The sequence below is a fragment of the Amblyomma americanum genome, chromosome 3 (assembly GCF_052857255.1).
Source record: "Amblyomma americanum isolate KBUSLIRL-KWMA chromosome 3, ASM5285725v1, whole genome shotgun sequence".
Lineage (NCBI taxonomy): Eukaryota > Metazoa > Arthropoda > Arachnida > Ixodida > Ixodidae > Amblyomma > Amblyomma americanum.
The window spans coordinates 183119735-183133281 of NC_135499.1; the positions used below are offsets into that span (position 1 = coordinate 183119735).

General features: G+C 50.4%; 1 protein-coding gene across 12 annotated transcripts in view; it reads left to right on the forward strand.

The window, feature by feature from the left end:
* The first annotated feature begins 4812 nt into the window (after positions 1 to 4812).
* Positions 4813 to 13547, forward strand: part of LOC144125601 (arylsulfatase B-like) — a 51056-nt gene continuing 42321 nt past the window's right edge. For 4 of the 12 annotated variants that reach the window (XM_077659123.1, XM_077659125.1, XM_077659124.1 and 1 more), the window contains exon 1: positions 4834 to 4970. The gene's annotated coding sequence lies outside the window, so the exon portion shown is untranslated. Of the gene's footprint in view, positions 4971 to 13547 lie in introns of all 12 variants that reach the window. The other 8 variants (XM_077659116.1, XM_077659113.1, XM_077659122.1 and 5 more) reach the window with 6 other exon arrangements.

A 13547-nucleotide genomic window follows, 5' to 3' on the forward strand; every position in this document is an offset into this window, starting at 1 on the left:
ACAAGCAAATCACAAAACATCTCTCTCGTACGCAATTCCATACGGCAGAAGAAAACTATGCCAGCTTTTTCGTGCCGTCTAGATTTAATAATAATAATAATAATAATAATAATAATAATAATAATAATAATAATAATAATAATAATAATAATAATAATAATAATAATAATAATAATAATAATAATAATAATAATAATAATATTAATAATAATAATAATAATTGGTTTTGGGGGAAAGGAAATGGCGCAGTATCTGTCTCATATATCGTTGGACACCTGAACCGCGCCGTAAGGGAAGGGATAAAGGAGGGCGTGAAAGAAGAGAGGAAGAATAGGTGCCGTAGTGGAGGGCTCCGGAATAATTTCGACCACCTGGGGATCTTTAACGTGCACTGACATCGCACAGCACACGGGCGCCTTAGCGTTTTGCCTCCATAAAAACGCAGCCGCCGCGGTCGGGTTCGAACCCGGGAACTCCGGATCAGTAGTCTAGATTTGTCCATTCTTGAATTCTCGCCAAAAAGTGGCGTTGCATGCATGAGTCGACCGGGCGGCGATGTATGGGCAGCGGCTGAGGCAAGTAAGGGGGCAGTGGCGGGCGGGCTGTTTGGCCAGGGTGTGGTAGTAAACCCATGAGGCATTGTACTGTTTACAAGACCAGGCATTAGTCTCACCATGAAACGAACTGTGTGCTTTTTTTGGAAGGGAATGGAAAACCGAGCGAGGCTGCATTATTATCCAGAAATAAAGGCAAACTGAAATATAAATATCCGCCTCCCTAAATAGACTTCTTGCCTAGACTTATGTCGAGAGAGATTTGCAGAAATTCGAAATGGAATTGGCAATAGAAGTAAGTGCGTCAACAATCGTCGGTAAATTACTGTTATTTTTCCAATCGAAACTCAATAAAATTCAACCATTACAAAGTGTCCAAAAACTATGTATGAACAGAACGACTCGGAAAACTGGGCCCCGTAACTGTGGCGCTTCAGTGCATCGTTGCTGACCGCAAAAACCATGGCGAGTGGTACCGGTTACAAGCGTGTAATGTGAACAGCGCTAGACTTGCGAGCGAACGCAGACCAGTTATTGTTTCTCGGCGTCTGCTTGCGTCCTTTCACCGACGACAGATGGGAATGCTAATTTAGTTCAGGGTGAACTCTGCTTATCGGCTAGAATTGCTACGGACGATGTTATCTTTTGATTGTGAACAAGCCAGCCAAGTATACCACCAGAACGCCACGCAAAAGAAAACAGGCCGCCATTAGCCGATCGCCGTCCGTTGTTTGCCTTACTTCGGAAAGGTGCCCGGTGTGCGCGTTCGCGCCTCCGACGGCTACATTGCGTTTCGGCATGGAAATAGCGCTTGAAATGTCATAAAAAGCTTAACATAATGCAAGGTTAAGTCTGCCAGGACGAATTTTACCTTCCAGCCTCCCAACGCGCCAGGCTTAAGGAGGGCTCTAGTTTTCCCATTGAAAATTGAAAATCGGATTTGAGGAAAGAGATGGTGAAGTCACTGTCTCATATATCTCCGAGGACGCCCTAACCGTGCCGTAATGGAAGGGATAAAGGAGGAAGTGAAGGAAGTAGGGAAGAAAGAGGTGCTGTAGTGGAGGGCTCCAGAATAATTTCGACCACCTGGGGATCTTTAACGTGCACTGACATCGCACAGCACACGGGCGCCTTTGCGTTTCACCTCCATGCATCGAAACGCGGCCGCCACGGTCGGGTTCGAACCCGGATATTTCGGCTTAGTAGGCGAGCGCCCTAACCACTGAGTCATCGCTGCGGGTAAAGTTTCCCGTTCCTATATCATATCCGACAAGTTGCCTAACTGCGCCGCCAGGTGCGCCAGGTGCAGGTGTCGTCTGCAACAGAGCTTTTTCAAAGATTAAAGCAACAAAACTTGTTTTGTAATGCGCGTGGAACTCTGTCGCGATTAGTGTTATGACACATCAAGAGCCTTAAGCTTTAGACAATGCAAAATTTCACTGCTCTTGGCTTTTATATTCCTAACGGCATAGTCAACAGCAGTGGCTCTTCGGTACTTAAGGCGCGCAGCGACACGTGCCAGCCCCGCGACTGTGCGCCTACCCTCTCCTTTCAGTCTTTTTCCCCTCCCCCTCCTCCTTCTATGACACGCAGGCAGTGGGCGTGGAGGCCAGCCCTCCAGTAGACAAGCCCGTGTATTCCCACTTCCCATTCTTCCTACATCCGCAGAAGAAGAAGCCCTGCTGCGCTGGCGAGCGCAGTCTCGATTCGTGACTCGGGAAGTTCCGCGTTGCCGCATGATGAGCAAACTTCCCTTCCTGTCCCCTGGGCTAATGGGTTTTCGGAAATTGCTTGTCTCTTGCGCACCCACCCCCCACATTTGTCCCCGACAGCGGTTTACTTTTATGTTAGTTCGTGTTCTGATTTGTGGTTGAGTCTTCATCGTTGAACTTTGATCTTTTGTGACGACGGAGAAGGCTTTAAATGCAGTGAGAGCAAGCGGGTGAAACGCAATGGCTGAAGACAGGAGATGGCCTACCGCGAATGCCGCTCTCACTGCCTGATGTCACTTGGTGACGTTCCAGCAGCGGGCCACATATTGAAATCTGGAAAAGGTGACTCATGCGCGTCTTCGTCGCCTGACGTGACCTAAACACTCCCAGCGCGTCACGCATAATTTGAGAGAAGAAATGGCGCAACTTAAATGGGCTGTCTATACGGTCCTTTAACTTAGTTGGCACATTCGATTCCACAGAGCGGGAAGCTTGAGAGTAAGTTTTACAATACTCCTTGTCTACAATATCTGGTGCATAGATCTTGATGTACAGTCTTCTTTCTCAGTTTCTGAACATTTCTTATTGTCTCCCGAGAGTCTACTTGCTATATACACTTTTCTGCTATGACCATACTGCGACTGTTATTGAAGTTGTTGGTTTATTGTTCATCACAAGTGCGTCCCAAAGGGTTTAGTTGAAGTTGAAGCTATTTATAACGAACTACAGGACGTACGACGAGAGTTTTAAGCGGTTATAGGAGGCAAAGAACAGCGTATAACAAACTTTCGTCAAGAACTCCTTCTGCGCGGGGCACGAAAGAACAGCACACAAAAAATAGCTCAGCGAAAAAAAACAGTAGAGGGAAAAAAACAACGTGGCGACAGAACAACAGAGTAAAAAAACGACATCCGCCAGAACAGCACGTCGGCCAAAACAGCAGAGCGACGAAATAGCAGAGCGATAAAACAACACGACGAAAGAAGAGCACAGGAAAAAAAAAATCCGCACGACGACAAAACAGCGCATCGCAGTAGGATGCAGCGCTGTGGGAGAGGAGAACTATCATAGTCGCAGCCGCAAATAGTAAAGCAAAAACACGTACGGCAGTGGGTTCACTGTAATCTTAAGCGCATTGTCACGTTGTATCGCCAGTTGGCATAAGACCAACCTATGCTACTCGACGAATACATACAGCTGCGATTTTGCGTAGAAATACCGCGCCGTTAAAGCCAGATGAAAAATGACGGCAAATGTAGATGCAAATAAGAGCTGTTTCGAGAAACATTATGCAGGAATTTTTTTAAATTCCTCATGCCGCCAGTCCGATATACGCACTGTTTCCGGGCATGTTTTTTAGCCTTAAAAAGTGCTACGTTCCAATTCCAATTCTAGCGGGAAGTGATGGATATGGCTAGTACGAGAACAAACCCATTTTTTTTTAGCTCTAGCCAATTTAAACACGCATGTTACGTACTCTTCGCGAGGCAGACAGCAACAGGCGGCTAGGAAGTTGAACTATCGAGATATTTAACTGCTGCAGAAAGAAAAAAGTCGCTAGAAAAAATGTCGTTGTGATTCTTCGCATTTAATTTGTTTCGTCCTTTTCGAATTTCCCCAAAACAATTCCCAGAAGCTGGAAACTTTTTAAATACCAGCCTTTGGTCACACCAGTGAGAGACAGGTTTCACGTGCACATCAGGGAAGCTCACTCGGTTGTTAATGGCCCGAAAGTAACTTAACAAAAACGTGCAGAGCGCTACTTTACCCTTGATTATACTAAGCTCAAATTTCGAAGTGAAGATGAAGCTGAGAGGGCGTAAAGTTGAGCTACGCCATGTGTTTTTCTGCTTGCAAGGTAAAGACAAGAGCACGTGCCGGAAGTGGCCCGCCTAGCAACACGTATTTTGAAACCTTGCTTCTGTTCCCCCGTCCCTGACACGCGCGCACACGCACATGACCAGCGGGAAGCATACGCTGATTGTTTCTCTACATTTATTCCGCTCAGGGACAAAGAAAGGTGGAGCAGTACTGTGCACGAATGAGAGGTCCACAGTTTGGACTGTAATGACGCCTCTGCGAGTGTCATCATTTATGTCTGGGTTAGGTTGTCGAGGGCGCATAATGAAAAAAAAAATCAATGTGAACATACGTTCAGGTTTGGTGAAAAGTTCCCAGGCCACAGGGCTGCTTTTGAGCAACGTATAACAAGCCCTTTACTACAGCCTTGAAGCTCAACGCCTCTGGAGGGTGACATGAAATGTGATCCCCATCCCTGGGGAACTTGGTAGGTTCGTAGGTGCCGAAAGTACCCGTACATTTTCCACAAAAGCGAAACTTGTGGCCTGGTAACTTCTGAACAATCCTTTACATTAATGGTGGGATACTCTGGTATCCCTCCTCGTCCCCCGCGTCAGAGGCGATCATGACTTCCACGCGCGCGCGCTGCCGGGAATGTGGAGAGAAGGCACACCTGCGACTGCTCATTTCCGCCCCAGCACTGACGTGCCGTGATGGCAGAGGGCTGCCTGCCTGAGCGTGTCGGCAACGATTTGCTCCTAGGGAGGCAATGCCCGAGGGGATAAAAGGAGGAAGTCGCGGCGGGAAGGGAGACTCTCGCTGCCGGCCCCGACTTCATTCGCCCGGGGAACCCCTTCGCTGCCCGCCGGTCCCGAACCCAACGCCGGTCGACATCAACGACTTGGTGAGCTACTGAACATCTATTTTACCGAAAGAACATTCTTCCGCAATGTGCTTTTCCTCGCGTTAGGATAATAAACTATTTCCTAGCGTGCCCTGCCGTCGCCTATTTCGTCCGGACCTGCCGTGGCTGCGACTCTGCGCCGCGGGTTGGGGAAACGTGTTGCCTACTTGAATAACGCCTGCGTGTAGCTGGCACGGAAGCTCGCCTTCCCGGCCGGCTGGACGAAGAGTGCAGTGACAATTGAACAGTGACCATTGTTCGAGCAAACGACTACCGTCGCCCTAACAGAGGATGACAGCCGACAAGAGTGACTCGCAGTCTTTGTTCATGCTGTCAGAGCTAGTGGCACAGAACCAGGGCTCCCTACTTGACGCGCCTTTTGAAGGGATTGGTGTTGCAATCTTGGGCGTTCCACGCGCAATAGCCGAGGGACATCCCCTGATGCGTTGGCAGGACTTACGGCCGCTTTTGACGCCGACGAAGGCGGAAAGCGGCGCGGCGAGGGCGATCGGGCTGGACCCAAATTTTTCGCGTTCGCCGCCGCCGCGGCGACAGGCATGGCGGCGCCCTTCGACGCAGGATCCCTTGCCTCGGAATGAATTCGTCGTTGTCGCGGCCTTTTTCAGCGCGTACACTGGCCATAAATAGGAGACCGGTCCATCGCTTCGTCTCACCTCACCTATAAGTAAATGTCCCATACAAAACCAACCTATGGGCGTCTGTGGAAAAAGCTATGTCCGTCTATGGCCCTTTATGAACGTCTATAAGCACCCGCAGAGGTGCTTATTGCCAGCTATAGAAAAATCTATGCCACTAAATCTATAGCTTTGGAACCATACAACTGTCTTAAGCTCTCTATAGAAAAATATATCAGCCTTTATATACAGCTATAGACAAAAATAGGAAAGGTTTATATCTATTTGGGCCAAAATTTTATAAGTATAAGTCATAAATTTGGTTTATTTTTGATTTAACGTGACGATTCCGCCGCTACTAGGCTTAAGAGGAGCGCCGGTTTTGTTGACCACGGCCGCCTCGATCACGCGCGCGCGCGCGGAACCCCGCCGCGGCCGCCGATCCAGGTGGCCGTGCGTTGACAGTACTAGTTCCCGTCCTGACAAGCAGATGGCGCCACTGTTTTGCATACACTGAACTAAAAATGGGAATGTGCCTGTCCGCGGCGGCTGCGTTTTTATGGAGGAAAAACGCTAAGGCGCCCGTGTGCTGTGCGATGTCAGTGCACGTTAATGATCCCCAGGTGGTCGAAATTATTCCGGAGCCCTCCACTACGGCACCTCCTTCTTCCATTCTTCTTTCGCTCCCTCCCTTGTCCCTTCCCTTACGGCGCGGTTCAGGTGTCCAATGATATATGAGACAGATACTGTGCCATTTCCTTTCCACCCGAAAAAACCAACCGAAATCAATGTGCCTGCGTTTACGTAGTACGTAAGCGGCCATGCGGTTATGGTACGCAGACAACATCGATTTTTGCTCTTTTCTAACCATATCTGTGTACGCCGCGTGCGGTGACGTGGTGACCGGGAGGTGCGTGGAAAAGCGAGAAACAGCAGCGGTGCGGTGGTTCCGCCTCGCCCGGGCGTCAACAGATGAGAACAGGTCCTAGTTTTTCCGGCGAGCGAATCCGCTTCGCTCGCCGGGTTTTTGGACAAGTGTGAACGCGCCCTTTGGCCTAGCTGGTATGGGGGCTCCACATCGGGCGCCTCACCCGCTCCGCGGCGCGGACAATGAGGCACTTAGGCCTCATCATTCCACGGCGTCAGCGGCTGCGCCCAACTCCGAGGGCGTTAGTCCGTAGTCATTCGAGGTGCTCTTGCAGAATGCAATGCAGGTTGTGCAGAGTCTAGCAGGTATTTTGCAAAACAATTTGCAAGCCCCGGCCCAGCCACCACGTGTTAGGATAGACTTGCCTACCTACACGTGGTACCACGACAGTACGGAAGCGAATCAGTACCTCGACCGTCTGCTGCATTATCAGCAAGTGACAGGAATCGCAGACGCCGAAATGCTCGCGCGTATTGTGCCTGTTTCTTTGACGGAGCATGCGGCTCGCTAGTACCGACTAGCCGGCAACCGAGCGAGGACCATGGAGGAGTTTTGCGCAAGCTTCCGCGACGAATTCCTTCCCGCAAACTACGAGTGGCGTTTGAGGAGAGAGCTGGAGCTCCGCATCCAGCACCCCGACTAAAATCTGTTAGAGCACGTCCGAGCGATAAACGTACTTTATCGCCTCGCTGACCCTCGCGCCACGAACACGGAGAAAGTTGAGCGTGTCACGAGACAAGCGCACCCTACTTTCACGGCCTACCTGAGAGGATTCAGAGATTTTGATGAGCTGGCTGCTGAGGCGAAGCGCACTCAGGGAGACGTCCACTCTGCGCGAGCGTATCGGCTGCCCCCACCTGCATCGCTGTCACTTGAGCCGCGCTGTGCGTGGAATGGCAGCTCAGCGCGCAGTCCATCCAGAGCTGGAGCGTCAGCACAGTTTGCTGACGAGCGTGTCCCAAAGGGGTTGGGAGTTGTCCGACCGCGCTTTGGACCCATTCAGCTACGCGTTGAAAACAGCACACACTGCCGCAGAGCGGAACGAATCTAGGCGAGATCGCGAGGCCGACACGCGGCCGCACGAGCGGCCCCCACCGTCCGCACCGCGAGTTCGAGACGACCAACGGGAACGTGGCGAGCAGCGCCTAGCCCATCGGGGCCCGGAAAACCGTTGCTACCGGTGCGACCAGCCGGGGCACTTCGCCCGCGTGTACGGCCGCCCTCCCGACCGTGACCAAACACGGTACGGAAACGGCCAATGCCGCCGGTGATCGACCTTCCATCCCGCGCGGCATACACAGAAAACCCTGGTTTGCTAGCCCCTTTGGCATGTCGCGTAGTAAGTTCTGTTGACTTGTTGGCGCCGTTAATTCAGCTAACGATAGCTCGAAAGAAATTCATCGCGTTACTCGATACAGGAGCAAGTGCTTCTTTGTTCGGTGACGAGGTCTCCGCGAGAACAAAAATCCGGTTGAGAGAGTGCAATACCACTGTTCGCCTCGCGAGCGGCACAGCGCAATCAAGCGGTGCAGCTAGGATAGTGGTTCGCTGGGAAAGACGCGTGCGGCGACAACGCCTCGTTCACCTTCCCTGTTTATCCGCTCCTGTAATTCTTGGGTGAGACTTCCTAGCCACGACAGGTATTGTTATAGACATCAGCAGCGGAGGCTACAGGGAGCGCACGTCAGGCGCCTTGAAGCTTATCGCGAAAGCGCCCGCGGCGTCGCAGACAATTCGCGTTCACACTTGTCCAAAAATCCGGCGAGTGAAGCGGATTCGCTCGCCGAGAAAACTAGACGCCCGGGAGAGGCGGAAACGCCGCGCCGCTGCTGTTTCTCGCTTTTCCACACACTTCCCGGCCGCCACGTCACCGCTCGCGGCGTACACATATATGGTTATAAAAGAACATACAACGATGCTGTCTGTGTACCATAACCGTATGCAGGCTTACGTACGTAAGCGCAGGCACGTTCCCATTTTTAGTTCAGCGTATGCAAACAGATCCGCCGCGGTGGCTCAGTGGTTAGGGCGCTCGGATACTGATCCGGAGTTCCCGGGTTCGAACCCGACCACGGCGCTGCGTTTTTATGGAGGCAAAAACGCTAAGGCGCCCGTGTGCTGTGCGATGTCAGTGCACGTGAAAGATCCCCAGGTGGTCGACATTATACCGGCGCCTTCCACTACGGCAGGAAAGAAGACGAAGACACCGAGCTGTGTGGACGTATTCTAGATGGGCTCTCGCTTCACAGCCAACTTTTGGCGGAAATACTGCATTCTTTGAGCTGCCGTTTTTGGGAAATCTTCGGAGCATTGCTCCGTACCCGCGAACAGCAGTACTGGCAAGTCAACGCCCTTTTCTGTGTGCCTCACGGACTTCTCTACACGCTGCCGTGCCCTCAGGGCCCTGGGCCCTGCGCTCTCTTGTTCGAGCCAGCCGGCCGCCCACACGACCTCAACTAAATCTGCACCGTCGTGGGGGATGACATTTCGCCCGCGGAGCTGGCGTCCGGAGAATGGGAAACCGTTCTTCGCCTACAAGACCGCGCCCGGCGCCTGCAGCAAGACGCCGCCAACGATGACTCCGGCGTTCCTGCCAAGAAGAAACGGAAGCCGCCCGCTATCAAAAGGCGAGTGCCGCTACCGCAACTCCCAAAGAGCGACTACAAAATAGTCTGCCATCCGCGAGGCTGGAACTTAAACGACTTTGCGCCACGCCAACTCGAACTCGCCATGTGCGCGGCAGCTAAGGTTCCTCTTCAGGCCGCACTAACTGAAGACACCATGCGTGTTAATTCTAATAACAACACGCTCACTCTAAACACCCCGGCACGCCAGCGAGCTGCAATGTACTCCGAAGTCAAAGCGTTCCAGCTTGGAGACCACACCTATGAAGTGTCGACGTATGTAGCAGCGCCAGACGACTCAGTCAGAGGTGTCATTTATCAAGCCTACGACGGAAGCTCGCCGGAGGAAGTCCAAAAAGGCTTCATTAATCGCAACCCGGGTGTCGTGATCCTCGACGCTGGTCAGCTGGGTCGTTCAAAAACGATCCAGATAACATTCCAAGGGAACAAAGTTCCGAGCCAGATCTACTATTGGGGATCCGTATTCCATGTGCACCCTTACCGGGAACAAGTCGAAACCTGCTACAACTGCAGGTCAGTCGGGCATAGAGCCGACGTCTGCTACAGACCCAAAGCCAACCTGTGCCACCAATGTGGCGAGAACCATCCTGCACCTCCTGATAGGGAGCCACTCACATGTAAACCCGACTGCATCGTGTGCCATGGGGCACACCACACCGGGAGCCGGAATTGCAAGCACCGCCTCGTGGTCTGGAGACAACAACCACATAGGCTTAACGAGGGTGCGGCCCAGCATCACGCGGAAGGTGCGGCCCAACATCACGTGGAGCATCACCCGAGATCCAGGCACCGATCTTCGAGCCGGGCGAGGAACCAAACATGGAACCAGGGCAGAGATAGATCCAGTTCCTTCCCGCCGCTGAGTGGGGCGGCTGATGGAGAGAAGAGCACACGTTCAGACCGAGGCAGAAGCAGCAGCCGAACCAACAAAAAGGTGAGCTGGCCAAATCCGGCCTCCCAACAGATGAGCGCTCGGGAGAAGGAACTTATAGAATAATTCCACAAAGAGCTTAAGACGCGTGACGAGGAAAACGCCAGACTTAAGAAAGAAATGGCGGAGCTTCGTCGACTTGTCATGGCCTCGAGAGAGCAAAGAGCACAGTCACAGAAAACACCTGTGCAAGCCCCTCTTAAACCACCCATTCCCACATGCGAGGCTATGGAAACAGACAAACGCACCGCAGTTAAAAGACCCCCTCCCCCCGCGGAGAATACCCAAAACAAACGAGCTGCCGAAGCATCTGCAGGCGATGTACCGCAGCCGGCTACGCCCGCTCCATTAAGAGCTGACCCTAATACAATCACTACAAGAGTGGATAGCATTCAGAACAAGGTAGACAGCCTAGAGGTTAGAGTAGGAAACTTAGAGGCTAAGGTAGATGCCTTAGCAGTGGAATTCAGACCGTTCCAAACTCAAGTAATGTCTATGTTCCAACAAGTGATGGAGAAGCTGACCGCATTGGAGAACAGCTTAACATCATTACAGCAAAGAGTGGATCACCAGTATGGCCCCGTTGCAACAAATTGAGGTATGGCAGTGGAATTGCAGAGGCTTCCGGCGCAAACGGGGGAATCTGCAGTGTCACATTCAAGCACAACAACGTCCACCAGACATTATTGCTCTACAAGAAGCTAGTGGCGCGGTCAAATTACCGGGCTATAAGGCATTTCTTCCGCTAGGATATGATGCCGGCTCAATTACGGGCGTGTCCAACGCCGTATTATTGCAACGCAATATTACTGCTTTACAGCACTCCATAGAAATTTCAAAGGAAGACTACGTCCTCCTTGAGATTTTACCCAAGAAACGAGGGGATACAAATTTGTTTCTGCTCAATGTATATAGCCCACCAAAAGATAAGGGTGCCGGTATACCGGAATTACTTATCAAGACTGAAACTAGCGACTAAAGCCCAGCTATTAATAGTAGGGGACTTTAACGCACCACACCCGGAATAGGGATACACTAGAGCCGGTCCCAAAGGCAACAGGGTATGGCAAGTGGTCGAAAATCTAGGCCTAACTGTCCTGAACAACCCCCAAGAAATCACGAGACTAGGCAACAGTATATGTAAAGACACGTCGCCAGACCTAACCCTGGCAAAGAACACACAACACCGAACATGGACTAACACAGGACACACGCTAGGCAGTGACCATTACATTATATCTAGCACCTTTGAGATAGCAAAGCATAAATCAGTCTTCAACTAAGTAAAAATTACGGACTGGGACAAGTTCAGGGTAATAAGAGAACAAAGACAAAAAGATGAAAGCACAGACCCAGTAATTGAACACATTGGGGACTGGGTGGAATCACTAAAAATGGACATTAAGGCTACCACAGCCGAAATCGGCATGGAAGAAGGACAAGTCACTGACTCTAGGTTATTGCATATGTGGAAAGCACATTTCAGCTTGCAAAACTGCTGGGAGAGGAACAAACACAACAAAAATCTTAAAAAGAGAATTGCACAGTTGCAGAGACTAATTGAAAAATATACTCTAGAGCTTCAACACAAACAATGGGAGCAAATTTGCGACCGCATGAATGGCAAGCTCGAGTGCAGGAAAACTTGGCATCTGCTAAGGCACCTTCTTGACCCCACAGAGGCTAAATCAACTAAACGAGGTTTTCTTATGAGATTAGTGCATCAGTATCAAGGCACCACAGAGGAGTTCTTAACGGAACTACGAGATCGATACTTAAACACAACCCCAGATGGACCGCTGCCAAACTATCAGGGAACACCAAACGAGGACTTGGACGCTGAGATTACGGAGTCGGAAGTGTGGCTTGCCATGGGGCAGCTACGCACCACGTCTGCAGCCGGGCCTGACGGTGTTACTAACAAAGCACTTAGAAACTTGGACGCAGGGTCAGTGACAGCACTTACTAATCTCATGAACAAATACTGGACAGACGGAAACATTCCACAAGAATGGAAACATGCAAAGATTACATTCATTCCAAAGCCAGGCAAGAAATTGTGTATAGAGAATCTACGCCCAATCTCTTTAACACCCTGCTTAGGAAAGTTAATGGAACATATAATTCTCAATCGGCTACAAGAATACGCTGAGGACAATAACTTACTCCCTAACTCCATGCTAGGCTTCAGGGCTAATCTTTCTACCCAAGATGTTATGCTGCAACTCAAGGCAGACATAATAGATATGGAACGCAGCAGAGGAACTAAAGCCATATTAGGCTTGGATTTGAACAAGGCGTTTGATAATGTCACGCACGATGCTATCTTAAGGAATCTCTCGGACATCAACCCAGGGGAAAGTACTTTCCAGTACATCTAGTCATTTCTCAGTAACAGAACGGCAGAGATAGCAGTAGGAGAGATTAAATCAGACTCTATCTCACTTGGAGGTAAAGGAACGCCACAGGGCTCAGTCCTGTCACCCTTCCTTTTTTATCTCTCACTAATTAAAATTCCTTCTAAATTAGCAGCCATCCCGGGGCTGCAACACACATTCTACGCAGATATCACTTTATGGACCACAACTGGCAGCGATGGTCAGATAGAGGATACCCTGCAACAAGCTGTAGACATAATACAAGACCTGGCGGGTAAAGCAGGGCTAACCTGCACGCCCTCTAAGTCCGAATTATTTCTAATCAGATACAAACCAAGGGGCCCTCGAGCAAAAAATTACAAACCTCCGCCTCCACTGAAAATCTGGATGGAAGGGCTCCCTGTAAAGGAAGTTCAAACTATAAGAATCCTAGGACTCTTCCTTCAGTCGAACCGGAAGAACAAGGAAACACTAGAAAAACTCCGGACAACCGTCAATATGACGGTAAGACTAATTAGACGAATTGCAAGCAAAAGGAAGGGAGTGAAGGAGACAGAACTTTGCAAAATAGTACAAGCATTTGTAATAAGCAGGCTTGTCTATGCACTCCCGTACTTAAAATTAGACAGTAGTGAAAAAGCCAAAGTAGAGTCTATGATTAGAACAGCATACAAGGTAGCATTAGGGCTACCGAACTGTACCTCCACCGAAAGGCTTCTGGACTTGGGAGTACACAACACCTTAGACGAGCTTACAGAGGCACACTTAATGCAGAGAGGCCGGCTTTCCCGCACCAAAGCAGGAAGAACCATACTTGATCGTTTAGGACTAGGCATACAGTTGCCACCCCAAGATACCAAAACACAGATACCTAAACGCATCGCTAAGGTAATAAGAGTTAAGCCACTAGCTAAGAATATGCATCCTGCTCACCACGAGGGGAGAAGGGCTAGGGCAAAAGCTCTACACAACATATACAACCAAGATGAACGTGCAGTATATGTAGATGGCGCAGAATATCCCCAGAAACAAGCGTTCGCACTAACGGCGGTGGATACGC